The sequence below is a fragment of the Schistocerca cancellata genome, unplaced genomic scaffold (genome assembly GCF_023864275.1).
Source record: "Schistocerca cancellata isolate TAMUIC-IGC-003103 unplaced genomic scaffold, iqSchCanc2.1 HiC_scaffold_829, whole genome shotgun sequence".
NCBI lineage: Eukaryota > Metazoa > Arthropoda > Insecta > Orthoptera > Acrididae > Schistocerca > Schistocerca cancellata.
The window spans coordinates 75,823-100,981 of NW_026046840.1; the positions used below are offsets into that span (position 1 = coordinate 75,823).

General features: G+C 50.6%; 44 non-coding genes across 44 annotated transcripts; all 44 read right to left on the minus strand.

The window, feature by feature from the left end:
* Positions 1 to 291: 291 nt before the first annotated feature.
* Trnan-guu (transfer RNA asparagine (anticodon GUU)) lies at positions 292 to 365 on the minus strand. The gene has a single exon. It is a non-coding gene; the product is annotated as a tRNA-Asn (tRNA).
* A 323-nt stretch (positions 366 to 688) lies between these two features.
* On the minus strand, positions 689 to 760 carry Trnat-cgu (transfer RNA threonine (anticodon CGU)). The gene has a single exon. It is a non-coding gene; the product is annotated as a tRNA-Thr (tRNA).
* A 689-nt stretch (positions 761 to 1,449) lies between these two features.
* Trnan-guu (transfer RNA asparagine (anticodon GUU)) lies at positions 1,450 to 1,523 on the minus strand. The gene has a single exon. It is a non-coding gene; the product is annotated as a tRNA-Asn (tRNA).
* Positions 1,524 to 1,846: 323 nt separating this feature from the next.
* Trnat-cgu (transfer RNA threonine (anticodon CGU)) lies at positions 1,847 to 1,918 on the minus strand. Its single transcript has one exon. It is a non-coding gene; the product is annotated as a tRNA-Thr (tRNA).
* Positions 1,919 to 2,607: 689 nt separating this feature from the next.
* On the minus strand, positions 2,608 to 2,681 carry Trnan-guu (transfer RNA asparagine (anticodon GUU)). The gene has a single exon. It is a non-coding gene; the product is annotated as a tRNA-Asn (tRNA).
* A 323-nt stretch (positions 2,682 to 3,004) lies between these two features.
* On the minus strand, positions 3,005 to 3,076 carry Trnat-cgu (transfer RNA threonine (anticodon CGU)). The gene has a single exon. It is a non-coding gene; the product is annotated as a tRNA-Thr (tRNA).
* Positions 3,077 to 3,765: 689 nt separating this feature from the next.
* Trnan-guu (transfer RNA asparagine (anticodon GUU)) lies at positions 3,766 to 3,839 on the minus strand. Its single transcript has one exon. It is a non-coding gene; the product is annotated as a tRNA-Asn (tRNA).
* Positions 3,840 to 4,162: 323 nt separating this feature from the next.
* Trnat-cgu (transfer RNA threonine (anticodon CGU)) lies at positions 4,163 to 4,234 on the minus strand. Its single transcript has one exon. It is a non-coding gene; the product is annotated as a tRNA-Thr (tRNA).
* A 689-nt stretch (positions 4,235 to 4,923) lies between these two features.
* On the minus strand, positions 4,924 to 4,997 carry Trnan-guu (transfer RNA asparagine (anticodon GUU)). The gene has a single exon. It is a non-coding gene; the product is annotated as a tRNA-Asn (tRNA).
* Positions 4,998 to 5,320: 323 nt separating this feature from the next.
* On the minus strand, positions 5,321 to 5,392 carry Trnat-cgu (transfer RNA threonine (anticodon CGU)). The gene has a single exon. It is a non-coding gene; the product is annotated as a tRNA-Thr (tRNA).
* A 689-nt stretch (positions 5,393 to 6,081) lies between these two features.
* On the minus strand, positions 6,082 to 6,155 carry Trnan-guu (transfer RNA asparagine (anticodon GUU)). Its single transcript has one exon. It is a non-coding gene; the product is annotated as a tRNA-Asn (tRNA).
* A 323-nt stretch (positions 6,156 to 6,478) lies between these two features.
* Trnat-cgu (transfer RNA threonine (anticodon CGU)) lies at positions 6,479 to 6,550 on the minus strand. The gene has a single exon. It is a non-coding gene; the product is annotated as a tRNA-Thr (tRNA).
* Positions 6,551 to 7,239: 689 nt separating this feature from the next.
* Positions 7,240 to 7,313, minus strand: Trnan-guu (transfer RNA asparagine (anticodon GUU)). Its single transcript has one exon. It is a non-coding gene; the product is annotated as a tRNA-Asn (tRNA).
* Positions 7,314 to 7,636: 323 nt separating this feature from the next.
* Positions 7,637 to 7,708, minus strand: Trnat-cgu (transfer RNA threonine (anticodon CGU)). The gene has a single exon. It is a non-coding gene; the product is annotated as a tRNA-Thr (tRNA).
* A 689-nt stretch (positions 7,709 to 8,397) lies between these two features.
* Positions 8,398 to 8,471, minus strand: Trnan-guu (transfer RNA asparagine (anticodon GUU)). The gene has a single exon. It is a non-coding gene; the product is annotated as a tRNA-Asn (tRNA).
* Positions 8,472 to 8,794: 323 nt separating this feature from the next.
* Positions 8,795 to 8,866, minus strand: Trnat-cgu (transfer RNA threonine (anticodon CGU)). Its single transcript has one exon. It is a non-coding gene; the product is annotated as a tRNA-Thr (tRNA).
* Positions 8,867 to 9,555: 689 nt separating this feature from the next.
* Positions 9,556 to 9,629, minus strand: Trnan-guu (transfer RNA asparagine (anticodon GUU)). Its single transcript has one exon. It is a non-coding gene; the product is annotated as a tRNA-Asn (tRNA).
* A 323-nt stretch (positions 9,630 to 9,952) lies between these two features.
* Positions 9,953 to 10,024, minus strand: Trnat-cgu (transfer RNA threonine (anticodon CGU)). Its single transcript has one exon. It is a non-coding gene; the product is annotated as a tRNA-Thr (tRNA).
* Positions 10,025 to 10,713: 689 nt separating this feature from the next.
* Positions 10,714 to 10,787, minus strand: Trnan-guu (transfer RNA asparagine (anticodon GUU)). The gene has a single exon. It is a non-coding gene; the product is annotated as a tRNA-Asn (tRNA).
* Positions 10,788 to 11,110: 323 nt separating this feature from the next.
* On the minus strand, positions 11,111 to 11,182 carry Trnat-cgu (transfer RNA threonine (anticodon CGU)). Its single transcript has one exon. It is a non-coding gene; the product is annotated as a tRNA-Thr (tRNA).
* Positions 11,183 to 11,871: 689 nt separating this feature from the next.
* Trnan-guu (transfer RNA asparagine (anticodon GUU)) lies at positions 11,872 to 11,945 on the minus strand. The gene has a single exon. It is a non-coding gene; the product is annotated as a tRNA-Asn (tRNA).
* Positions 11,946 to 12,268: 323 nt separating this feature from the next.
* Positions 12,269 to 12,340, minus strand: Trnat-cgu (transfer RNA threonine (anticodon CGU)). Its single transcript has one exon. It is a non-coding gene; the product is annotated as a tRNA-Thr (tRNA).
* Positions 12,341 to 13,029: 689 nt separating this feature from the next.
* Positions 13,030 to 13,103, minus strand: Trnan-guu (transfer RNA asparagine (anticodon GUU)). Its single transcript has one exon. It is a non-coding gene; the product is annotated as a tRNA-Asn (tRNA).
* A 323-nt stretch (positions 13,104 to 13,426) lies between these two features.
* On the minus strand, positions 13,427 to 13,498 carry Trnat-cgu (transfer RNA threonine (anticodon CGU)). The gene has a single exon. It is a non-coding gene; the product is annotated as a tRNA-Thr (tRNA).
* A 689-nt stretch (positions 13,499 to 14,187) lies between these two features.
* Trnan-guu (transfer RNA asparagine (anticodon GUU)) lies at positions 14,188 to 14,261 on the minus strand. The gene has a single exon. It is a non-coding gene; the product is annotated as a tRNA-Asn (tRNA).
* Positions 14,262 to 14,584: 323 nt separating this feature from the next.
* Trnat-cgu (transfer RNA threonine (anticodon CGU)) lies at positions 14,585 to 14,656 on the minus strand. The gene has a single exon. It is a non-coding gene; the product is annotated as a tRNA-Thr (tRNA).
* Positions 14,657 to 15,345: 689 nt separating this feature from the next.
* Positions 15,346 to 15,419, minus strand: Trnan-guu (transfer RNA asparagine (anticodon GUU)). The gene has a single exon. It is a non-coding gene; the product is annotated as a tRNA-Asn (tRNA).
* A 323-nt stretch (positions 15,420 to 15,742) lies between these two features.
* Trnat-cgu (transfer RNA threonine (anticodon CGU)) lies at positions 15,743 to 15,814 on the minus strand. The gene has a single exon. It is a non-coding gene; the product is annotated as a tRNA-Thr (tRNA).
* Positions 15,815 to 16,503: 689 nt separating this feature from the next.
* Trnan-guu (transfer RNA asparagine (anticodon GUU)) lies at positions 16,504 to 16,577 on the minus strand. Its single transcript has one exon. It is a non-coding gene; the product is annotated as a tRNA-Asn (tRNA).
* A 323-nt stretch (positions 16,578 to 16,900) lies between these two features.
* Trnat-cgu (transfer RNA threonine (anticodon CGU)) lies at positions 16,901 to 16,972 on the minus strand. Its single transcript has one exon. It is a non-coding gene; the product is annotated as a tRNA-Thr (tRNA).
* A 689-nt stretch (positions 16,973 to 17,661) lies between these two features.
* Positions 17,662 to 17,735, minus strand: Trnan-guu (transfer RNA asparagine (anticodon GUU)). Its single transcript has one exon. It is a non-coding gene; the product is annotated as a tRNA-Asn (tRNA).
* A 323-nt stretch (positions 17,736 to 18,058) lies between these two features.
* Trnat-cgu (transfer RNA threonine (anticodon CGU)) lies at positions 18,059 to 18,130 on the minus strand. The gene has a single exon. It is a non-coding gene; the product is annotated as a tRNA-Thr (tRNA).
* Positions 18,131 to 18,819: 689 nt separating this feature from the next.
* Positions 18,820 to 18,893, minus strand: Trnan-guu (transfer RNA asparagine (anticodon GUU)). Its single transcript has one exon. It is a non-coding gene; the product is annotated as a tRNA-Asn (tRNA).
* A 323-nt stretch (positions 18,894 to 19,216) lies between these two features.
* Trnat-cgu (transfer RNA threonine (anticodon CGU)) lies at positions 19,217 to 19,288 on the minus strand. The gene has a single exon. It is a non-coding gene; the product is annotated as a tRNA-Thr (tRNA).
* A 689-nt stretch (positions 19,289 to 19,977) lies between these two features.
* Positions 19,978 to 20,051, minus strand: Trnan-guu (transfer RNA asparagine (anticodon GUU)). Its single transcript has one exon. It is a non-coding gene; the product is annotated as a tRNA-Asn (tRNA).
* Positions 20,052 to 20,374: 323 nt separating this feature from the next.
* Trnat-cgu (transfer RNA threonine (anticodon CGU)) lies at positions 20,375 to 20,446 on the minus strand. The gene has a single exon. It is a non-coding gene; the product is annotated as a tRNA-Thr (tRNA).
* Positions 20,447 to 21,135: 689 nt separating this feature from the next.
* Trnan-guu (transfer RNA asparagine (anticodon GUU)) lies at positions 21,136 to 21,209 on the minus strand. Its single transcript has one exon. It is a non-coding gene; the product is annotated as a tRNA-Asn (tRNA).
* Positions 21,210 to 21,532: 323 nt separating this feature from the next.
* Positions 21,533 to 21,604, minus strand: Trnat-cgu (transfer RNA threonine (anticodon CGU)). The gene has a single exon. It is a non-coding gene; the product is annotated as a tRNA-Thr (tRNA).
* A 689-nt stretch (positions 21,605 to 22,293) lies between these two features.
* Positions 22,294 to 22,367, minus strand: Trnan-guu (transfer RNA asparagine (anticodon GUU)). The gene has a single exon. It is a non-coding gene; the product is annotated as a tRNA-Asn (tRNA).
* A 323-nt stretch (positions 22,368 to 22,690) lies between these two features.
* Trnat-cgu (transfer RNA threonine (anticodon CGU)) lies at positions 22,691 to 22,762 on the minus strand. Its single transcript has one exon. It is a non-coding gene; the product is annotated as a tRNA-Thr (tRNA).
* A 689-nt stretch (positions 22,763 to 23,451) lies between these two features.
* Positions 23,452 to 23,525, minus strand: Trnan-guu (transfer RNA asparagine (anticodon GUU)). The gene has a single exon. It is a non-coding gene; the product is annotated as a tRNA-Asn (tRNA).
* Positions 23,526 to 23,848: 323 nt separating this feature from the next.
* Trnat-cgu (transfer RNA threonine (anticodon CGU)) lies at positions 23,849 to 23,920 on the minus strand. Its single transcript has one exon. It is a non-coding gene; the product is annotated as a tRNA-Thr (tRNA).
* A 689-nt stretch (positions 23,921 to 24,609) lies between these two features.
* Positions 24,610 to 24,683, minus strand: Trnan-guu (transfer RNA asparagine (anticodon GUU)). The gene has a single exon. It is a non-coding gene; the product is annotated as a tRNA-Asn (tRNA).
* A 323-nt stretch (positions 24,684 to 25,006) lies between these two features.
* Trnat-cgu (transfer RNA threonine (anticodon CGU)) lies at positions 25,007 to 25,078 on the minus strand. Its single transcript has one exon. It is a non-coding gene; the product is annotated as a tRNA-Thr (tRNA).
* Positions 25,079 to 25,159: the final 81 nt, after the last annotated feature.

Consider the following 25,159-nt stretch of genomic DNA (forward strand, 5'->3'; position numbering starts at 1 on the left):
CATCGAGAGACAGGCCCTGTCATATGGCACTCGCGACGTATACGCTGAAATTGAATGTAAAGAATACGTCTTTTGTAGTGGGCGTCGCTCTACTGCAGTGTCACACATGACGAAGAAATAGGAAAACAGTAGAACGTCTGTGTAGGGCCATGTTTTTACCTACAGTGTCACTTGGCTGAATGTGTATAAGGCTCTGTGGCATCACTCAAACACAGCCAAGTTGTCACACTAGCTGTGTATCTCTAACAAAGTTGACGTATGTCCTCACCTCGGTGACGGTTAAAACGATTTCGCCCCCGGGTGGGCTCGAACCACCAACCTTTCGGTTAACAGCCGAACGCGCTAGCCGATTGCGCCACGGAGGCCTTGACTTCTGCTCTGCATCTCAACGCAATTCGTATGCCTTCTGCAGGAATCTCGCAGAATGGTAGCACCTGCTTACGCCTCTTCACATGGATAAAATGCATGCACACTGTAGCGAGGCTCGTACACGAATGACATCGCCAAGCATGACATCATACTACAAAATGCATACAAACCACTGTTCTGCCTATGCAATCAGAAAACCTCTGAGGCCAGCATGATACTTGTTATAGGTTGTAGAACATCCCTTTCATTCAGTGTACTGCCATGTGTTAGATGCTGCTCGAGATAGCTCCGCTCCTTGCGGGAAGGTTAAAAAAATGAATGCCTTCTGTGAGGTTCGAACTCACGACCCCTGGTTTACGAGACCAGTGCTCTACCACTGAGCTAAGAAGGCGGCAGCTTTGCGTTTGTGAGCTCTCCCCGAATTGTCACTTCATCATGCTGAATCTTGCAGCCCTCGACCAGATATCGGATTTGGCACACAGCTGCTGCTGGGGGTGTCCACATGGCCGTTTTCCACATCTCTTGACTGTTTCGCCCTTACGATCGACGACGAGCGTCGTGCCACCAAACGTTTGCGGTCTGCACAATCTTGACCTAGTGCACAGTTTGTTGGATTGCGTGGCTCGACTGCGAAATGCGCCTTTCGGCTCCTCTCTCTGGCTGCAGTATGCTGTTGTCGACAGTGGCACTAGCGTTGCCCATGGGGCTTCATGTAAGGCGACTGCACGTCGCTCGGCCAGCAGCGGCCTACTGCAGACCGACACTTAAGAGACACCAAATAGAAATCGACATCGAGAGACAGGCCCTGTCATATGGCACTCGCGACGTATACGCTGAAATTGAATGTAAAGAATACGTCTTTTGTAGTGGGCGTCGCTCTACTGCAGTGTCACACATGACGAAGAAATAGGAAAACAGTAGAACGTCTGTGTAGGGCCATGTTTTTACCTACAGTGTCACTTGGCTGAATGTGTATAAGGCTCTGTGGCATCACTCAAACACAGCCAAGTTGTCACACTAGCTGTGTATCTCTAACAAAGTTGACGTATGTCCTCACCTCGGTGACGGTTAAAACGATTTCGCCCCCGGGTGGGCTCGAACCACCAACCTTTCGGTTAACAGCCGAACGCGCTAGCCGATTGCGCCACGGAGGCCTTGACTTGTGCTCTGCATCTCAACGCAATTCGTATGCCTTCTGCAGGAATCTCGCAGAATGGTAGCACCTGCTTACGCCTCTTCACATGGATAAAATGCATGCACACTGTAGCGAGGCTCGTACACGAATGACATCGCCAAGCATGACATCATACTACAAAATGCATACAAACCACTGTTCTGCCTATGCAATCAGAAAACCTCTGAGGCCAGCATGATACTTGTTATAGGTTGTAGAACATCCCTTTCATTCAGTGTACTGCCATGTGTTAGATGCTGCTCGAGATAGCTCCGCTCCTTGCGGGAAGGTTAAAAAAATGAATGCCTTCTGTGAGGTTCGAACTCACGACCCCTGGTTTACGAGACCAGTGCTCTACCACTGAGCTAAGAAGGCGGCAGCTTTGCGTTTGTGAGCTCTCCCCGAATTGTCACTTCATCATGCTGAATCTTGCAGCCCTCGACCAGATATCGGATTTGGCACACAGCTGCTGCTGGGGGTGTCCACATGGCCGTTTTCCACATCTCTTGACTGTTTCGCCCTTACGATCGACGACGAGCGTCGTGCCACCAAACGTTTGCGGTCTGCACAATCTTGACCTAGTGCACAGTTTGTTGGATTGCGTGGCTCGACTGCGAAATGCGCCTTTCGGCTCCTCTCTCTGGCTGCAGTATGCTGTTGTCGACAGTGGCACTAGCGTTGCCCATGGGGCTTCATGTAAGGCGACTGCACGTCGCTCGGCCAGCAGCGGCCTACTGCAGACCGACACTTAAGAGACACCAAATAGAAATCGACATCGAGAGACAGGCCCTGTCATATGGCACTCGCGACGTATACGCTGAAATTGAATGTAAAGAATACGTCTTTTGTAGTGGGCGTCGCTCTACTGCAGTGTCACACATGACGAAGAAATAGGAAAACAGTAGAACGTCTGTGTAGGGCCATGTTTTTACCTACAGTGTCACTTGGCTGAATGTGTATAAGGCTCTGTGGCATCACTCAAACACAGCCAAGTTGTCACACTAGCTGTGTATCTCTAACAAAGTTGACGTATGTCCTCACCTCGGTGACGGTTAAAACGATTTCGCCCCCGGGTGGGCTCGAACCACCAACCTTTCGGTTAACAGCCGAACGCGCTAGCCGATTGCGCCACGGAGGCCTTGACTTGTGCTCTGCATCTCAACGCAATTCGTATGCCTTCTGCAGGAATCTCGCAGAATGGTAGCACCTGCTTACGCCTCTTCACATGGATAAAATGCATGCACACTGTAGCGAGGCTCGTACACGAATGACATCGCCAAGCATGACATCATACTACAAAATGCATACAAACCACTGTTCTGCCTATGCAATCAGAAAACCTCTGAGGCCAGCATGATACTTGTTATAGGTTGTAGAACATCCCTTTCATTCAGTGTACTGCCATGTGTTAGATGCTGCTCGAGATAGCTCCGCTCCTTGCGGGAAGGTTAAAAAAATGAATGCCTTCTGTGAGGTTCGAACTCACGACCCCTGGTTTACGAGACCAGTGCTCTACCACTGAGCTAAGAAGGCGGCAGCTTTGCGTTTGTGAGCTCTCCCCGAATTGTCACTTCATCATGCTGAATCTTGCAGCCCTCGACCAGATATCGGATTTGGCACACAGCTGCTGCTGGGGGTGTCCACATGGCCGTTTTCCACATCTCTTGACTGTTTCGCCCTTACGATCGACGACGAGCGTCGTGCCACCAAACGTTTGCGGTCTGCACAATCTTGACCTAGTGCACAGTTTGTTGGATTGCGTGGCTCGACTGCGAAATGCGCCTTTCGGCTCCTCTCTCTGGCTGCAGTATGCTGTTGTCGACAGTGGCACTAGCGTTGCCCATGGGGCTTCATGTAAGGCGACTGCACGTCGCTCGGCCAGCAGCGGCCTACTGCAGACCGACACTTAAGAGACACCAAATAGAAATCGACATCGAGAGACAGGCCCTGTCATATGGCACTCGCGACGTATACGCTGAAATTGAATGTAAAGAATACGTCTTTTGTAGTGGGCGTCGCTCTACTGCAGTGTCACACATGACGAAGAAATAGGAAAACAGTAGAACGTCTGTGTAGGGCCATGTTTTTACCTACAGTGTCACTTGGCTGAATGTGTATAAGGCTCTGTGGCATCACTCAAACACAGCCAAGTTGTCACACTAGCTGTGTATCTCTAACAAAGTTGACGTATGTCCTCACCTCGGTGACGGTTAAAACGATTTCGCCCCCGGGTGGGCTCGAACCACCAACCTTTCGGTTAACAGCCGAACGCGCTAGCCGATTGCGCCACGGAGGCCTTGACTTGTGCTCTGCATCTCAACGCAATTCGTATGCCTTCTGCAGGAATCTCGCAGAATGGTAGCACCTGCTTACGCCTCTTCACATGGATAAAATGCATGCACACTGTAGCGAGGCTCGTACACGAATGGCATCGCCAAGCATGACATCATACTACGAAATGCATACAAACCACTGTTCTGCCTATGCAATCAGAAAACCTCTGAGGCCAGCATGATACTTGTTATAGGTTGTAGAACATCCCTTTCATTCAGTGTACTGCCATGTGTTAGATGCTGCTCGAGATAGCTCCGCTCCTTGCGGGAAGGTTAAAAAAATGAATGCCTTCTGTGAGGTTCGAACTCACGACCCCTGGTTTACGAGACCAGTGCTCTACCACTGAGCTAAGAAGGCGGCAGCTTTGCGTTTGTGAGCTCTCCCCGAATTGTCACTTCATCATGCTGAATCTTGCAGCCCTCGACCAGATATCGGATTTGGCACACAGCTGCTGCTGGGGGTGTCCACATGGCCGTTTTCCACATCTCTTGACTGTTTCGCCCTTACGATCGACGACGAGCGTCGTGCCACCAAACGTTTGCGGTCTGCACAATCTTGACCTAGTGCACAGTTTGTTGGATTGCGTGGCTCGACTGCGAAATGCGCCTTTCGGCTCCTCTCTCTGGCTGCAGTATGCTGTTGTCGACAGTGGCACTAGCGTTGCCCATGGGGCTTCATGTAAGGCGACTGCACGTCGCTCGGCCAGCAGCGGCCTACTGCAGACCGACACTTAAGAGACACCAAATAGAAATCGACATCGAGAGACAGGCCCTGTCATATGGCACTCGCGACGTATACGCTGAAATTGAATGTAAAGAATACGTCTTTTGTAGTGGGCGTCGCTCTACTGCAGTGTCACACATGACGAAGAAATAGGAAAACAGTAGAACGTCTGTGTAGGGCCATGTTTTTACCTACAGTGTCACTTGGCTGAATGTGTATAAGGCTCTGTGGCATCACTCAAACACAGCCAAGTTGTCACACTAGCTGTGTATCTCTAACAAAGTTGACGTATGTCCTCACCTCGGTGACGGTTAAAACGATTTCGCCCCCGGGTGGGCTCGAACCACCAACCTTTCGGTTAACAGCCGAACGCGCTAGCCGATTGCGCCACGGAGGCCTTGACTTGTGCTCTGCATCTCAACGCAATTCGTATGCCTTCTGCAGGAATCTCGCAGAATGGTAGCACCTGCTTACGCCTCTTCACATGGATAAAATGCATGCACACTGTAGCGAGGCTCGTACACGAATGACATCGCCAAGCATGACATCATACTACAAAATGCATACAAACCACTGTTCTGCCTATGCAATCAGAAAACCTCTGAGGCCAGCATGATACTTGTTATAGGTTGTAGAACATCCCTTTCATTCAGTGTACTGCCATGTGTTAGATGCTGCTCGAGATAGCTCCGCTCCTTGCGGGAAGGTTAAAAAAATGAATGCCTTCTGTGAGGTTCGAACTCACGACCCCTGGTTTACGAGACCAGTGCTCTACCACTGAGCTAAGAAGGCGGCAGCTTTGCGTTTGTGAGCTCTCCCCGAATTGTCACTTCATCATGCTGAATCTTGCAGCCCTCGACCAGATATCGGATTTGGCACACAGCTGCTGCTGGGGGTGTCCACATGGCCGTTTTCCACATCTCTTGACTGTTTCGCCCTTACGATCGACGACGAGCGTCGTGCCACCAAACGTTTGCGGTCTGCACAATCTTGACCTAGTGCACAGTTTGTTGGATTGCGTGGCTCGACTGCGAAATGCGCCTTTCGGCTCCTCTCTCTGGCTGCAGTATGCTGTTGTCGACAGTGGCACTAGCGTTGCCCATGGGGCTTCATGTAAGGCGACTGCACGTCGCTCGGCCAGCAGCGGCCTACTGCAGACCGACACTTAAGAGACACCAAATAGAAATCGACATCGAGAGACAGGCCCTGTCATATGGCACTCGCGACGTATACGCTGAAATTGAATGTAAAGAATACGTCTTTTGTAGTGGGCGTCGCTCTACTGCAGTGTCACACATGACGAAGAAATAGGAAAACAGTAGAACGTCTGTGTAGGGCCATGTTTTTACCTACAGTGTCACTTGGCTGAATGTGTATAAGGCTCTGTGGCATCACTCAAACACAGCCAAGTTGTCACACTAGCTGTGTATCTCTAACAAAGTTGACGTATGTCCTCACCTCGGTGACGGTTAAAACGATTTCGCCCCCGGGTGGGCTCGAACCACCAACCTTTCGGTTAACAGCCGAACGCGCTAGCCGATTGCGCCACGGAGGCCTTGACTTGTGCTCTGCATCTCAACGCAATTCGTATGCCTTCTGCAGGAATCTCGCAGAATGGTAGCACCTGCTTACGCCTCTTCACATGGATAAAATGCATGCACACTGTAGCGAGGCTCGTACACGAATGGCATCGCCAAGCATGACATCATACTACGAAATGCATACAAACCACTGTTCTGCCTATGCAATCAGAAAACCTCTGAGGCCAGCATGATACTTGTTATAGGTTGTAGAACATCCCTTTCATTCAGTGTACTGCCATGTGTTAGATGCTGCTCGAGATAGCTCCGCTCCTTGCGGGAAGGTTAAAAAAATGAATGCCTTCTGTGAGGTTCGAACTCACGACCCCTGGTTTACGAGACCAGTGCTCTACCACTGAGCTAAGAAGGCGGCAGCTTTGCGTTTGTGAGCTCTCCCCGAATTGTCACTTCATCATGCTGAATCTTGCAGCCCTCGACCAGATATCGGATTTGGCACACAGCTGCTGCTGGGGGTGTCCACATGGCCGTTTTCCACATCTATTGACTGTTTCGCCCTTACGATCGACGACGAGCGTCGTGCCACCAAACGTTTGCGGTCTGCACAATCTTGACCTAGTGCACAGTTTGTTGGATTGCGTGGCTCGACTGCGAAATGCGCCTTTCGGCTCCTCTCTCTGGCTGCAGTATGCTGTTGTCGACAGTGGCACTAGCGTTGCCCATGGGGCTTCATGTAAGGCGACTGCACGTCGCTCGGCCAGCAGCGGCCTACTGCAGACCGACACTTAAGAGACACCAAATAGAAATCGACATCGAGAGACAGGCCCTGTCATATGGCACTCGCGACGTATACGCTGAAATTGAATGTAAAGAATACGTCTTTTGTAGTGGGCGTCGCTCTACTGCAGTGTCACACATGACGAAGAAATAGGAAAACAGTAGAACGTCTGTGTAGGGCCATGTTTTTACCTACAGTGTCACTTGGCTGAATGTGTATAAGGCTCTGTGGCATCACTCAAACACAGCCAAGTTGTCACACTAGCTGTGTATCTCTAACAAAGTTGACGTATGTCCTCACCTCGGTGACGGTTAAAACGATTTCGCCCCCGGGTGGGCTCGAACCACCAACCTTTCGGTTAACAGCCGAACGCGCTAGCCGATTGCGCCACGGAGGCCTTGACTTGTGCTCTGCATCTCAACGCAATTCGTATGCCTTCTGCAGGAATCTCGCAGAATGGTAGCACCTGCTTACGCCTCTTCACATGGATAAAATGCATGCACACTGTAGCGAGGCTCGTACACGAATGACATCGCCAAGCATGACATCATACTACAAAATGCATACAAACCACTGTTCTGCCTATGCAATCAGAAAACCTCTGAGGCCAGCATGATACTTGTTATAGGTTGTAGAACATCCCTTTCATTCAGTGTACTGCCATGTGTTAGATGCTGCTCGAGATAGCTCCGCTCCTTGCGGGAAGGTTAAAAAAATGAATGCCTTCTGTGAGGTTCGAACTCACGACCCCTGGTTTACGAGACCAGTGCTCTACCACTGAGCTAAGAAGGCGGCAGCTTTGCGTTTGTGAGCTCTCCCCGAATTGTCACTTCATCATGCTGAATCTTGCAGCCCTCGACCAGATATCGGATTTGGCACACAGCTGCTGCTGGGGGTGTCCACATGGCCGTTTTCCACATCTCTTGACTGTTTCGCCCTTACGATCGACGACGAGCGTCGTGCCACCAAACGTTTGCGGTCTGCACAATCTTGACCTAGTGCACAGTTTGTTGGATTGCGTGGCTCGACTGCGAAATGCGCCTTTCGGCTCCTCTCTCTGGCTGCAGTATGCTGTTGTCGACAGTGGCACTAGCGTTGCCCATGGGGCTTCATGTAAGGCGACTGCACGTCGCTCGGCCAGCAGCGGCCTACTGCAGACCGACACTTAAGAGACACCAAATAGAAATCGACATCGAGAGACAGGCCCTGTCATATGGCACTCGCGACGTATACGCTGAAATTGAATGTAAAGAATACGTCTTTTGTAGTGGGCGTCGCTCTACTGCAGTGTCACACATGACGAAGAAATAGGAAAACAGTAGAACGTCTGTGTAGGGCCATGTTTTTACCTACAGTGTCACTTGGCTGAATGTGTATAAGGCTCTGTGGCATCACTCAAACACAGCCAAGTTGTCACACTAGCTGTGTATCTCTAACAAAGTTGACGTATGTCCTCACCTCGGTGACGGTTAAAACGATTTCGCCCCCGGGTGGGCTCGAACCACCAACCTTTCGGTTAACAGCCGAACGCGCTAGCCGATTGCGCCACGGAGGCCTTGACTTGTGCTCTGCATCTCAACGCAATTCGTATGCCTTCTGCAGGAATCTCGCAGAATGGTAGCACCTGCTTACGCCTCTTCACATGGATAAAATGCATGCACACTGTAGCGAGGCTCGTACACGAATGGCATCGCCAAGCATGACATCATACTACAAAATGCATACAAACCACTGTTCTGCCTATGCAATCAGAAAACCTCTGAGGCCAGCATGATACTTGTTATAGGTTGTAGAACATCCCTTTCATTCAGTGTACTGCCATGTGTTAGATGCTGCTCGAGATAGCTCCGCTCCTTGCGGGAAGGTTAAAAAAATGAATGCCTTCTGTGAGGTTCGAACTCACGACCCCTGGTTTACGAGACCAGTGCTCTACCACTGAGCTAAGAAGGCGGCAGCTTTGCGTTTGTGAGCTCTCCCCGAATTGTCACTTCATCATGCTGAATCTTGCAGCCCTCGACCAGATATCGGATTTGGCACACAGCTGCTGCTGGGGGTGTCCACATGGCCGTTTTCCACATCTCTTGACTGTTTCGCCCTTACGATCGACGACGAGCGTCGTGCCACCAAACGTTTGCGGTCTGCACAATCTTGACCTAGTGCACAGTTTGTTGGATTGCGTGGCTCGACTGCGAAATGCGCCTTTCGGCTCCTCTCTCTGGCTGCAGTATGCTGTTGTCGACAGTGGCACTAGCGTTGCCCATGGGGCTTCATGTAAGGCGACTGCACGTCGCTCGGCCAGCAGCGGCCTACTGCAGACCGACACTTAAGAGACACCAAATAGAAATCGACATCGAGAGACAGGCCCTGTCATATGGCACTCGCGACGTATACGCTGAAATTGAATGTAAAGAATACGTCTTTTGTAGTGGGCGTCGCTCTACTGCAGTGTCACACATGACGAAGAAATAGGAAAACAGTAGAACGTCTGTGTAGGGCCATGTTTTTACCTACAGTGTCACTTGGCTGAATGTGTATAAGGCTCTGTGGCATCACTCAAACACAGCCAAGTTGTCACACTAGCTGTGTATCTCTAACAAAGTTGACGTATGTCCTCACCTCGGTGACGGTTAAAACGATTTCGCCCCCGGGTGGGCTCGAACCACCAACCTTTCGGTTAACAGCCGAACGCGCTAGCCGATTGCGCCACGGAGGCCTTGACTTGTGCTCTGCATCTCAACGCAATTCGTATGCCTTCTGCAGGAATCTCGCAGAATGGTAGCACCTGCTTACGCCTCTTCACATGGATAAAATGCATGCACACTGTAGCGAGGCTCGTACACGAATGACATCGCCAAGCATGACATCATACTACAAAATGCATACAAACCACTGTTCTGCCTATGCAATCAGAAAACCTCTGAGGCCAGCATGATACTTGTTATAGGTTGTAGAACATCCCTTTCATTCAGTGTACTGCCATGTGTTAGATGCTGCTCGAGATAGCTCCGCTCCTTGCGGGAAGGTTAAAAAAATGAATGCCTTCTGTGAGGTTCGAACTCACGACCCCTGGTTTACGAGACCAGTGCTCTACCACTGAGCTAAGAAGGCGGCAGCTTTGCGTTTGTGAGCTCTCCCCGAATTGTCACTTCATCATGCTGAATCTTGCAGCCCTCGACCAGATATCGGATTTGGCACACAGCTGCTGCTGGGGGTGTCCACATGGCCGTTTTCCACATCTCTTGACTGTTTCGCCCTTACGATCGACGACGAGCGTCGTGCCACCAAACGTTTGCGGTCTGCACAATCTTGACCTAGTGCACAGTTTGTTGGATTGCGTGGCTCGACTGCGAAATGCGCCTTTCGGCTCCTCTCTCTGGCTGCAGTATGCTGTTGTCGACAGTGGCACTAGCGTTGCCCATGGGGCTTCATGTAAGGCGACTGCACGTCGCTCGGCCAGCAGCGGCCTACTGCAGACCGACACTTAAGAGACACCAAATAGAAATCGACATCGAGAGACAGGCCCTGTCATATGGCACTCGCGACGTATACGCTGAAATTGAATGTAAAGAATACGTCTTTTGTAGTGGGCGTCGCTCTACTGCAGTGTCACACATGACGAAGAAATAGGAAAACAGTAGAACGTCTGTGTAGGGCCATGTTTTTACCTACAGTGTCACTTGGCTGAATGTGTATAAGGCTCTGTGGCATCACTCAAACACAGCCAAGTTGTCACACTAGCTGTGTATCTCTAACAAAGTTGACGTATGTCCTCACCTCGGTGACGGTTAAAACGATTTCGCCCCCGGGTGGGCTCGAACCACCAACCTTTCGGTTAACAGCCGAACGCGCTAGCCGATTGCGCCACGGAGGCCTTGACTTGTGCTCTGCATCTCAACGCAATTCGTATGCCTTCTGCAGGAATCTCGCAGAATGGTAGCACCTGCTTACGCCTCTTCACATGGATAAAATGCATGCACACTGTAGCGAGGCTCGTACACGAATGACATCGCCAAGCATGACATCATACTACAAAATGCATACAAACCACTGTTCTGCCTATGCAATCAGAAAACCTCTGAGGCCAGCATGATACTTGTTATAGGTTGTAGAACATCCCTTTCATTCAGTGTACTGCCATGTGTTAGATGCTGCTCGAGATAGCTCCGCTCCTTGCGGGAAGGTTAAAAAAATGAATGCCTTCTGTGAGGTTCGAACTCACGACCCCTGGTTTACGAGACCAGTGCTCTACCACTGAGCTAAGAAGGCGGCAGCTTTGCGTTTGTGAGCTCTCCCCGAATTGTCACTTCATCATGCTGAATCTTGCAGCCCTCGACCAGATATCGGATTTGGCACACAGCTGCTGCTGGGGGTGTCCACATGGCCGTTTTCCACATCTCTTGACTGTTTCGCCCTTACGATCGACGACGAGCGTCGTGCCACCAAACGTTTGCGGTCTGCACAATCTTGACCTAGTGCACAGTTTGTTGGATTGCGTGGCTCGACTGCGAAATGCGCCTTTCGGCTCCTCTCTCTGGCTGCAGTATGCTGTTGTCGACAGTGGCACTAGCGTTGCCCATGGGGCTTCATGTAAGGTGACTGCACGTCGCTCGGCCAGCAGCGGCCTACTGCAGACCGACACTTAAGAGACACCAAATAGAAATCGACATCGAGAGACAGGCCCTGTCATATGGCACTCGCGACGTATACGCTGAAATTGAATGTAAAGAATACGTCTTTTGTAGTGGGCGTCGCTCTACTGCAGTGTCACACATGACGAAGAAATAGGAAAACAGTAGAACGTCTGTGTAGGGCCATGTTTTTACCTACAGTGTCACTTGGCTGAATGTGTATAAGGCTCTGTGGCATCACTCAAACACAGCCAAGTTGTCACACTAGCTGTGTATCTCTAACAAAGTTGACGTATGTCCTCACCTCGGTGACGGTTAAAACGATTTCGCCCCCGGGTGGGCTCGAACCACCAACCTTTCGATTAACAGCCGAACGCGCTAGCCGATTGCGCCACGGAGGCCTTGACTTGTGCTCTGCATCTCAACGCAATTCGTATGCCTTCTGCAGGAATCTCGCAGAATGGTAGCACCTGCTTACGCCTCTTCACATGGATAAAATGCATGCACACTGTAGCGAGGCTCGTACACGAATGACATCGCCAAGCATGACATCATACTACAAAATGCATACAAACCACTGTTCTGCCTATGCAATCAGAAAACCTCTGAGGCCAGCATGATACTTGTTATAGGTTGTAGAACATCCCTTTCATTCAGTGTACTGCCATGTGTTAGATGCTGCTCGAGATAGCTCCGCTCCTTGCGGGAAGGTTAAAAAAATGAATGCCTTCTGTGAGGTTCGAACTCACGACCCCTGGTTTACGAGACCAGTGCTCTACCACTGAGCTAAGAAGGCGGCAGCTTTGCGTTTGTGAGCTCTCCCCGAATTGTCACTTCATCATGCTGAATCTTGCAGCCCTCGACCAGATATCGGATTTGGCACACAGCTGCTGCTGGGGGTGTCCACATGGCCGTTTTCCACATCTCTTGACTGTTTCGCCCTTACGATCGACGACGAGCGTCGTGCCACCAAACGTTTGCGGTCTGCACAATCTTGACCTAGTGCACAGTTTGTTGGATTGCGTGGCTCGACTGCGAAATGCGCCTTTCGGCTCCTCTCTCTGGCTGCAGTATGCTGTTGTCGACAGTGGCACTAGCGTTGCCCATGGGGCTTCATGTAAGGCGACTGCACGTCGCTCGGCCAGCAGCGGCCTACTGCAGACCGACACTTAAGAGACACCAAATAGAAATCGACATCGAGAGACAGGCCCTGTCATATGGCACTCGCGACGTATACGCTGAAATTGAATGTAAAGAATACGTCTTTTGTAGTGGGCGTCGCTCTACTGCAGTGTCACACATGACGAAGAAATAGGAAAACAGTAGAACGTCTGTGTAGGGCCATGTTTTTACCTACAGTGTCACTTGGCTGAATGTGTATAAGGCTCTGTGGCATCACTCAAACACAGCCAAGTTGTCACACTAGCTGTGTATCTCTAACAAAGTTGACGTATGTCCTCACCTCGGTGACGGTTAAAACGATTTCGCCCCCGGGTGGGCTCGAACCACCAACCTTTCGGTTAACAGCCGAACGCGCTAGCCGATTGCGCCACGGAGGCCTTGACTTGTGCTCTGCATCTCAACGCAATTCGTATGCCTTCTGCAGGAATCTCGCAGAATGGTAGCACCTGCTTACGCCTCTTCACATGGATAAAATGCATGCACACTGTAGCGAGGCTCGTACACGAATGACATCGCCAAGCATGACATCATACTACAAAATGCATACAAACCACTGTTCTGCCTATGCAATCAGAAAACCTCTGAGGCCAGCATGATACTTGTTATAGGTTGTAGAACATCCCTTTCATTCAGTGTACTGCCATGTGTTAGATGCTGCTCGAGATAGCTCCGCTCCTTGCGGGAAGGTTAAAAAAATGAATGCCTTCTGTGAGGTTCGAACTCACGACCCCTGGTTTACGAGACCAGTGCTCTACCACTGAGCTAAGAAGGCGGCAGCTTTGCGTTTGTGAGCTCTCCCCGAATTGTCACTTCATCATGCTGAATCTTGCAGCCCTCGACCAGATATCGGATTTGGCACACAGCTGCTGCTGGGGGTGTCCACATGGCCGTTTTCCACATCTCTTGACTGTTTCGCCCTTACGATCGACGACGAGCGTCGTGCCACCAAACGTTTGCGGTCTGCACAATCTTGACCTAGTGCACAGTTTGTTGGATTGCGTGGCTCGACTGCGAAATGCGCCTTTCGGCTCCTCTCTCTGGCTGCAGTATGCTGTTGTCGACAGTGGCACTAGCGTTGCCCATGGGGCTTCATGTAAGGCGACTGCACGTCGCTCGGCCAGCAGCGGCCTACTGCAGACCGACACTTAAGAGACACCAAATAGAAATCGACATCGAGAGACAGGCCCTGTCATATGGCACTCGCGACGTATACGCTGAAATTGAATGTAAAGAATACGTCTTTTGTAGTGGGCGTCGCTCTACTGCAGTGTCACACATGACGAAGAAATAGGAAAACAGTAGAACGTCTGTGTAGGGCCATGTTTTTACCTACAGTGTCACTTGGCTGAATGTGTATAAGGCTCTGTGGCATCACTCAAACACAGCCAAGTTGTCACACTAGCTGTGTATCTCTAACAAAGTTGACGTATGTCCTCACCTCGGTGACGGTTAAAACGATTTCGCCCCCGGGTGGGCTCGAACCACCAACCTTTCGGTTAACAGCCGAACGCGCTAGCCGATTGCGCCACGGAGGCCTTGACTTGTGCTCTGCATCTCAACGCAATTCGTATGCCTTCTGCAGGAATCTCGCAGAATGGTAGCACCTGCTTACGCCTCTTCACATGGATAAAATGCATGCACACTGTAGCGAGGCTCGTACACGAATGACATCGCCAAGCATGACATCATACTACAAAATGCATACAAACCACTGTTCTGCCTATGCAATCAGAAAACCTCTGAGGCCAGCATGATACTTGTTATAGGTTGTAGAACATCCCTTTCATTCAGTGTACTGCCATGTGTTAGATGCTGCTCGAGATAGCTCCGCTCCTTGCGGGAAGGTTAAAAAAATGAATGCCTTCTGTGAGGTTCGAACTCACGACCCCTGGTTTACGAGACCAGTGCTCTACCACTGAGCTAAGAAGGCGGCAGCTTTGCGTTTGTGAGCTCTCCCCGAATTGTCACTTCATCATGCTGAATCTTGCAGCCCTCGACCAGATATCGGATTTGGCACACAGCTGCTGCTGGGGGTGTCCACATGGCCGTTTTCCACATCTCTTGACTGTTTCGCCCTTACGATCGACGACGAGCGTCGTGCCACCAAACGTTTGCGGTCTGCACAATCTTGACCTAGTGCACAGTTTGTTGGATTGCGTGGCTCGACTGCGAAATGCGCCTTTCGGCTCCTCTCTCTGGCTGCAGTATGCTGTTGTCGACAGTGGCACTAGCGTTGCCCATGGGGCTTCATGTAAGGTGACTGCACGTCGCTCGGCCAGCAGCGGCCTACTGCAGACCGACACTTAAGAGACACCAAATAGAAATCGACATCGAGAGACAGGCCCTGTCATATGGCACTCGCGACGTATACGCTGAAATTGAATGTAAAGAATACGTCTTTTGTAGTGGGCGTCGCTCTACTGCAGTGTCACACATGACGAAGAAATAGGAAAACAGTAGAACGTCTGTGTAGGGCCATGTTTTTACCTACAGTGTCACTTGGCTGAATGTGTATAAGGCTCTGTGGCATCACTCAAACACAGCCAAGTTGTCACACTAGCTGTGTATCTCTAACAAAGTTGACGTATGTCCTCACCTCGGTGACGGTTAAAACGATTTCGCCCCCGGGTGGGCTCGAACCACCAACCTTTCGGTTAACAGCCGAACGCGCTAGCCGATTGCGCCACGGAGGCCTTGACTTGTGCTCTGCATCTCAACGCAATTCGTATGCCTTCTGCAGGAATCTCGCAGAATGGTAGCACCTGCTTACGCCTCTTCACATGGATAAAATGCATGCACACTGTAGCGAGGCTCGTACACGAATGACATCGCCAAGCATGACATCATACTACAAAATGCATACAAACCACTGTTCTGCCTATGCAATCAGAAAACCTCTGAGGCCAGCATGATACTTGTTATAGGTTGTAGAACATCCCTTTCATTCAGTGTACTGCCATGTGTTAGATGCTGCTCGAGATAGCTCCGCTCCTTGCGGGAAGGTTAAAAAAATGAATGCCTTCTGTGAGGTTCGAACTCACGACCCCTGGTTTACGAGACCAGTGCTCTACCACTGAGCTAAGAAGGCGGCAGCTTTGCGTTTGTGAGCTCTCCCCGAATTGTCACTTCATCATGCTGAATCTTGCAGCCCTCGACCAGATATCGGATTTGGCACACAGCTGCTGCTGGGGGTGTCCACATGGCCGTTTTCCACATCTCTTGACTGTTTCGCCCTTACGATCGACGACGAGCGTCGTGCCACCAAACGTTTGCGGTCTGCACAATCTTGACCTAGTGCACAGTTTGTTGGATTGCGTGGCTCGACTGCGAAATGCGCCTTTCGGCTCCTCTCTCTGGCTGCAGTATGCTGTTGTCGACAGTGGCACTAGCGTTGCCCATGGGGCTTCATGTAAGGCGACTGCACGTCGCTCGGCCAGCAGCGGCCTACTGCAGACCGACACTTAAGAGACACCAAATAGAAATCGACATCGAGAGACAGGCCCTGTCATATGGCACTCGCGACGTATACGCTGAAATTGAATGTAAAGAATACGTCTTTTGTAGTGGGCGTCGCTCTACTGCAGTGTCACACATGACGAAGAAATAGGAAAACAGTAGAACGTCTGTGTAGGGCCATGTTTTTACCTACAGTGTCACTTGGCTGAATGTGTATAAGGCTCTGTGGCATCACTCAAACACAGCCAAGTTGTCACACTAGCTGTGTATCTCTAACAAAGTTGACGTATGTCCTCACCTCGGTGACGGTTAAAACGATTTCGCCCCCGGGTGGGCTCGAACCACCAACCTTTCGGTTAACAGCCGAACGCGCTAGCCGATTGCGCCACGGAGGCCTTGACTTGTGCTCTGCATCTCAACGCAATTCGTATGCCTTCTGCAGGAATCTCGCAGAATGGTAGCACCTGCTTACGCCTCTTCACATGGATAAAATGCATGCACACTGTAGCGAGGCTCGTACACGAATGACATCGCCAAGCATGACATCATACTACAAAATGCATACAAACCACTGTTCTGCCTATGCAATCAGAAAACCTCTGAGGCCAGCATGATACTTGTTATAGGTTGTAGAACATCCCTTTCATTCAGTGTACTGCCATGTGTTAGATGCTGCTCGAGATAGCTCCGCTCCTTGCGGGAAGGTTAAAAAAATGAATGCTTTCTGTGAGGTTCGAACTCACGACCCCTGGTTTACGAGACCAGTGCTCTACCACTGAGCTAAGAAGGCGGCAGCTTTGCGTTTGTGAGCTCTCCCCGAATTGTCACTTCATCATGCTGAATCTTGCAGCCCTCGACCAGATATCGGATTTGGCACACAGCTGCTGCTGGGGGTGTCCACATGGCCGTTTTCCACATCTCTTGACTGTTTCGCCCTTACGATCGACGACGAGCGTCGTGCCACCAAACGTTTGCGGTCTGCACAATCTTGACCTAGTGCACAGTTTGTTGGATTGCGTGGCTCGACTGCGAAATGCGCCTTTCGGCTCCTCTCTCTGGCTGCAGTATGCTGTTGTCGACAGTGGCACTAGCGTTGCCCATGGGGCTTCATGTAAGGCGACTGCACGTCGCTCGGCCAGCAGCGGCCTACTGCAGACCGACACTTAAGAGACACCAAATAGAAATCGACATCGAGAGACAGGCCCTGTCATATGGCACTCGCGACGTATACGCTGAAATTGAATGTAAAGAATACGTCTTTTGTAGTGGGCGTCGCTCTACTGCAGTGTCACACATGACGAAGAAATAGGAAAACAGTAGAACGTCTGTGTAGGGCCATGTTTTTACCTACAGTGTCACTTGGCTGAATGTGTATAAGGCTCTGTGGCATCACTCAAACACAGCCAAGTTGTCACACTAGCTGTGTATCTCTAACAAAGTTGACGTATGTCCTCACCTCGGTGACGGTTAAAACGATTTCGCCCCCGGGTGGGCTCGAACCACCAACCTTTCGGTTAACAGCCGAACGCGCTAGCCGATTGCGCCACGGAGGCCTTGACTTGTGCTCTGCATCTCAACGCAATTCGTATGCCTTCTGCAGGAATCTCGCAGAATGGTAGCACCTGCTTACGCCTCTTCACATGGATAAAATGCATGCACACTGTAGCGAGGCTCGTACACGAATGACATCGCCAAGCATGACATCATACTACAAAATGCATACAAACCACTGTTCTGCCTATGCAATCAGAAAACCTCTGAGGCCAGCATGATACTTGTTATAGGTTGTAGAACATCCCTTTCATTCAGTGTACTGCCATGTGTTAGATGCTGCTCGAGATAGCTCCGCTCCTTGCGGGAAGGTTAAAAAAATGAATGCCTTCTGTGAGGTTCGAACTCACGACCCCTGGTTTACGAGACCAGTGCTCTACCACTGAGCTAAGAAGGCGGCAGCTTTGCGTTTGTGAGCTCTCCCCGAATTGTCACTTCATCATGCTGAATCTTGCAGCCCTCGACCAGATATCGGATTTGGCACACAGCTGCTGCTGGGGGTGTCCACATGGCCGTTTTCCACATCTCTTGACTGTTTCGCCCTTACGATCGACGACGAGCGTCGTGCCACCAAACGTTTGCGGTCTGCACAATCTTGACCTAGTGCACAGTTTGTTGGATTGCGTGGCTCGACTGCGAAATGCGCCTTTCGGCTCCTCTCTCTGGCTGCAGTATGCTGTTGTCGACAGTGGCACTAGCGTTGCCCATGGGGCTTCATGTAAGGCGACTGCACGTCGCTCGGCCAGCAGCGGCCTACTGCAGACCGACACTTAAGAGACACCAAATAGAAATCGACATCGAGAGACAGGCCCTGTCATATGGCACTCGCGACGTATACGCTGAAATTGAATGTAAAGAATACGTCTTTTGTAGTGGGCGTCGCTCTACTGCAGTGTCACACATGACGAAGAAATAGGAAAACAGTAGAACGTCTGTGTAGGGCCATGTTTTTACCTACAGTGTCACTTGGCTGAATGTGTATAAGGCTCTGTGGCATCACTCAAACACAGCCAAGTTGTCACACTAGCTGTGTATCTCTAACAAAGTTGACGTATGTCCTCACCTCGGTGACGGTTAAAACGATTTCGCCCCCGGGTGGGCTCGAACCACCAACCTTTCGGTTAACAGCCGAACGCGCTAGCCGATTGCGCCACGGAGGCCTTGACTTGTGCTCTGCATCTCAACGCAATTCGTATGCCTTCTGCAGGAATCTCGCAGAATGGTAGCACCTGCTTACGCCTCTTCACATGGATAAAATGCATGCACACTGTAGCGAGGCTCGTACACGAATGACATCGCCAAGCATGACATCATACTACAAAATGCATACAAACCACTGTTCTGCCTATGCAATCAGAAAACCTCTGAGGCCAGCATGATACTTGTTATAGGTTGTAGAACATCCCTTTCATTCAGTGTACTGCCATGTGTTAGATGCTGCTCGAGATAGCTCCGCTCCTTGCGGGAAGGTTAAAAAAATGAATGCCTTCTGTGAGGTTCGAACTCACGACCCCTGGTTTACGAGACCAGTGCTCTACCACTGAGCTAAGAAGGCGGCAGCTTTGCGTTTGTGAGCTCTCCCCGAATTGTCACTTCATCATGCTGAATCTTGCAGCCCTCGACCAGATATCGGATTTGGCACACAGCTGCTGCTGGGGGTGTCCACATGGCCGTTTTCCACATCTCTTGACTGTTTCGCCCTTACGATCGACGACGAGCGTCGTGCCACCAAACGTTTGCGGTCTGCACAATCTTGACCTAGTGCACAGTTTGTTGGATTGCGTGGCTCGACTGCGAAATGCGCCTTTCGGCTCCTCTCTCTGGCTGCAGTATGCTGTTGTCGACAGTGGCACTAGCGTTGCCCATGGGGCTTCATGTAAGGCGACTGCACGTCGCTCGGCCAGCAGCGGCCTACTGCAGACCGACACTTAAGAGACACCAAATAGAAATCGACATCGAGAGACAGGCCCTGTCATATGGCACTCGCGACGTATACGCTGAAATTGAATGTAAAGAATACGTCTTTTGTAGTGGGCGTCGCTCTACTGCAGTGTCACACATGACGAAGAAATAGGAAAACAGTAGAACGTCTGTGTAGGGCCATGTTTTTACCTACAGTGTCACTTGGCTGAATGTGTATAAGGCTCTGTGGCATCACTCAAACACAGCCAAGTTGTCACACTAGCTGTGTATCTCTAACAAAGTTGACGTATGTCCTCACCTCGGTGACGGTTAAAACGATTTCGCCCCCGGGTGGGCTCGAACCACCAACCTTTCGGTTAACAGCCGAACGCGCTAGCCGATTGCGCCACGGAGGCCTTGACTTGTGCTCTGCATCTCAACGCAATTCGTATGCCTTCTGCAGGAATCTCGCAGAATGGTAGCACCTGCTTACGCCTCTTCACATGGATAAAATGCATGCACACTGTAGCGAGGCTCGTACACGAATGACATCGCCAAGCATGACATCATACTACAAAATGCATACAAACCACTGTTCTGCCTATGCAATCAGAAAACCTCTGAGGCCAGCATGATACTTGTTATAGGTTGTAGAACATCCCTTTCATTCAGTGTACTGCCATGTGTTAGATGCTGCTCGAGATAGCTCCGCTCCTTGCGGGAAGGTTAAAAAAATGAATGCCTTCTGTGAGGTTCGAACTCACGACCCCTGGTTTACGAGACCAGTGCTCTACCACTGAGCTAAGAAGGCGGCAGCTTTGCGTTTGTGAGCTCTCCCCGAATTGTCACTTCATCATGCTGAATCTTGCAGCCCTCGACCAGATATCGGATTTGGCACACAGCTGCTGCTGGGGGTGTCCACATGGCCGTTTTCCACATCTCTTGACTGTTTCGCCCTTACGATCGACGACGAGCGTCGTGCCACCAAACGTTTGCGGTCTGCACAATCTTGACCTAGTGCACAGTTTGTTGGATTGCGTGGCTCGACTGCGAAATGCGCCTTTCGGCTCCTCTCTCTGGCTGCAGTATGCTGTTGTCGACAGTGGCACTAGCGTTGCCCATGGGGCTTCATGTAAGGCGACTGCACGTCGCTCGGCCAGCAGCGGCCTACTGCAGACCGACACTTAAGAGACACCAAATAGAAATCGACATCGAGAGACAGGCCCTGTCATATGGCACTCGCGACGTATACGCTGAAATTGAATGTAAAGAATACGTCTTTTGTAGTGGGCGTCGCTCTACTGCAGTGTCACACATGACGAAGAAATAGGAAAACAGTAGAACGTCTGTGTAGGGCCATGTTTTTACCTACAGTGTCACTTGGCTGAATGTGTATAAGGCTCTGTGGCATCACTCAAACACAGCCAAGTTGTCACACTAGCTGTGTATCTCTAACAAAGTTGACGTATGTCCTCACCTCGGTGACGGTTAAAACGATTTCGCCCCCGGGTGGGCTCGAACCACCAACCTTTCGGTTAACAGCCGAACGCGCTAGCCGATTGCGCCACGGAGGCCTTGACTTGTGCTCTGCATCTCAACGCAATTCGTATGCCTTCTGCAGGAATCTCGCAGAATGGTAGCACCTGCTTACGCCTCTTCACATGGATAAAATGCATGCACACTGTAGCGAGGCTCGTACACGAATGACATCGCCAAGCATGACATCATACTACAAAATGCATACAAACCACTGTTCTGCCTATGCAATCAGAAAACCTCTGAGGCCAGCATGATACTTGTTATAGGTTGTAGAACATCCCTTTCATTCAGTGTACTGCCATGTGTTAGATGCTGCTCGAGATAGCTCCGCTCCTTGCGGGAAGGTTAAAAAAATGAATGCCTTCTGTGAGGTTCGAACTCACGACCCCTGGTTTACGAGACCAGTGCTCTACCACTGAGCTAAGAAGGCGGCAGCTTTGCGTTTGTGAGCTCTCCCCGAATTGTCACTTCATCATGCTGAATCTTGCAGCCCTCGACCAGATATCGGATTTGGCACACAGCTGCTGCTGGGGGTGTCCACATGGCCGTTTTCCACATCTCTTGACTGTTTCGCCCTTACGATCGACGACGAGCGTCGTGCCACCAAACGTTTGCGGTCTGCACAATCTTGACCTAGTGCACAGTTTGTTGGATTGCGTGGCTCGACTGCGAAATGCGCCTTTCGGCTCCTCTCTCTGGCTGCAGTATGCTGTTGTCGACAGTGGCACTAGCGTTGCCCATGGGGCTTCATGTAAGGCGACTGCACGTCGCTCGGCCAGCAGCGGCCTACTGCAGACCGACACTTAAGAGACACCAAATAGAAATCGACATCGAGAGACAGGCCCTGTCATATGGCACTCGCGACGTATACGCTGAAATTGAATGTAAAGAATACGTCTTTTGTAGTGGGCGTCGCTCTACTGCAGTGTCACACATGACGAAGAAATAGGAAAACAGTAGAACGTCTGTGTAGGGCCATGTTTTTACCTACAGTGTCACTTGGCTGAATGTGTATAAGGCTCTGTGGCATCACTCAAACACAGCCAAGTTGTCACACTAGCTGTGTATCTCTAACAAAGTTGACGTATGTCCTCACCTCGGTGACGGTTAAAACGATTTCGCCCCCGGGTGGGCTCGAACCACCAACCTTTCGGTTAACAGCCGAACGCGCTAGCCGATTGCGCCACGGAGGCCTTGACTTGTGCTCTGCATCTCAACGCAATTCGTATGCCTTCTGCAGGAATCTCGCAGAATGGTAGCACCTGCTTACGCCTCTTCACATGGATAAAATGCATGCACACTGTAGCGAGGCTCGTACACGAATGACATCGCCAAGCATGACATCATACTACAAAATGCATACAAACCACTGTTCTGCCTATGCAATCAGAAAACCTCTGAGGCCAGCATGATACTTGTTATAGGTTGTAGAACATCCCTTTCATTCAGTGTACTGCCATGTGTTAGATGCTGCTCGAGATAGCTCCGCTCCTTGCGGGAAGGTTAAAAAAATGAATGCCTTCTGTGAGGTTCGAACTCACGACCCCTGGTTTACGAGACCAGTGCTCTACCACTGAGCTAAGAAGGCGGCAGCTTTGCGTTTGTGAGCTCTCCCCGAATTGTCACTTCATCATGCTGAATCTTGCAGCCCTCGACCAGATATCGGATTTGGCACACAGCTGCTGCTGGGGGTGTCCACATGGCCGTTTTCCACATCTCTTGACTGTTTCGCCCTTACGATCGACGACGAGCGTCGTGCCACCAAACGTTTGCGGTCTGCACAATCTTGACCTAGTGCACAGTTTGTTGGATTGCGTGGCTCGACTGCGAAATGCGCCTTTCGGCTCCTCTCTCTGGCTGCAGTATGCTGTTGTCGACAGTGGCACTAGCGTTGCCCATGGGGCTTCATGTAAGGCGACTGCACGTCGCTCGGCCAGCAGCGGCCTACTGCAGACCGACACTTAAGAGACACCAAATAGAAATCGACATCGAGAGACAGGCCCTGTCATATGGCACTCGCGACGTATACGCTGAAATTGAATGTAAAGAATACGTCTTTTGTAGTGGGCGTCGCTCTACTGCAGTGTCACACATGACGAAGAAATAGGAAAACAGTAGAACGTCTGTGTAGGGCCATGTTTTTACCTACAGTGTCACTTGGCTGAATGTGTATAAGGCTCTGTGGCATCACTCAAACACAGCCAAGTTGTCACACTAGCTGTGTATCTCTAACAAAGTTGACGTATGTCCTCACCTCGGTGACGGTTAAAACGATTTCGCCCCCGGGTGGGCTCGAACCACCAACCTTTCGGTTAACAGCCGAACGCGCTAGCCGATTGCGCCACGGAGGCCTTGACTTGTGCTCTGCATCTCAACGCAATTCGTATGCCTTCTGCAGGAATCTCGCAGAATGGTAGCACCTGCTTACGCCTCTTCACATGGATAAAATGCATGCACACTGTAGCGAGGCTCGTACACGAATGACATCGCCAAGCATGACATCATACTACAAAATGCATACAAACCACTGTTCTGCCTATGCAATCAGAAAACCTCTGAGGCCAGCATGATACTTGTTATAGGTTGTAGAACATCCCTTTCATTCAGTGTACTGCCATGTGTTAGATGCTGCTCTAGATAGCTCCGCTCCTTGCGGGAAGGTTAAAAAAATGAATGCCTTCTGTGAGGTTCGAACTCACGACCCCTGGTTTACGAGACCAGTGCTCTACCACTGAGCTAAGAAGGCGGCAGCTTTGCGTTTGTGAGCTCTCCCCGAATTGTCACTTCATCATGCTGAATCTTGCAGCCCTCGACCAGATATCGGATTTGGCACACAGCTGCTGCTGGGGGTGTCCACATGGCCGTTTTCCACATCTCTTGACTGTTTCGCCCTTACGATCGACGACGAGCGTCGTGCCACCAAACGTTTGCGGTCTGCACAATCTTGACCTAGTGCACAGTTTGTTGGATTGCGTGGCTCGACTGCGAAATGCGCCTTTCGGCTCCTCTCTCTGGCTGCAGTATGCTGTTGTCGACAGTGGCACTAGCGTTGCCCATGGGGCTTCATGTAAGGCGACTGCACGTCGCTCGGCCAGCAGCGGCCTACTGCAGACCGACACTTAAGAGACACCAAATAGAAATCGACATCGAGAGACAGGCCCTGTCATATGGCACTCGCGACGTATACGCTGAAATTGAATGTAAAGAATACGTCTTTTGTAGTGGGCGTCGCTCTACTGCAGTGTCACACATGACGAAGAAATAGGAAAACAGTAGAACGTCTGTGTAGGGCCATGTTTTTACCTACAGTGTCACTTGGCTGAATGTGTATAAGGCTCTGTGGCATCACTCAAACACAGCCAAGTTGTCACACTAGCTGTGTATCTCTAACAAAGTTGACGTATGTCCTCACCTCGGTGACGGTTAAAACGATTTCGCCCCCGGGTGGGCTCGAACCACCAACCTTTCGGTTAACAGCCGAACGCGCTAGCCGATTGCGCCACGGAGGCCTTGACTTGTGCTCTGCATCTCAACGCAATTCGTATGCCTTCTGCAGGAATCTCGCAGAATGGTAGCACCTGCTTACGCCTCTTCACATGGATAAAATGCATGCACACTGTAGCGAGGCTCGTACACGAATGACATCGCCAAGCATGACATCATACTACAAAATGCATACAAACCACTGTTCTGCCTATGCAATCAGAAAACCTCTGAGGCCAGCATGATACTTGTTATAGGTTGTAGAACATCCCTTTCATTCAGTGTACTGCCATGTGTTAGATGCTGCTCGAGATAGCTCCGCTCCTTGCGGGAAGGTTAAAAAAATGAATGCCTTCTGTGAGGTTCGAACTCACGACCCCTGGTTTACGAGACCAGTGCTCTACCACTGAGCTAAGAAGGCGGCAGCTTTGCGTTTGTGAGCTCTCCCCGAATTGTCACTTCATCATGCTGAATCTTGCAGCCCTCGACCAGATATCGGATT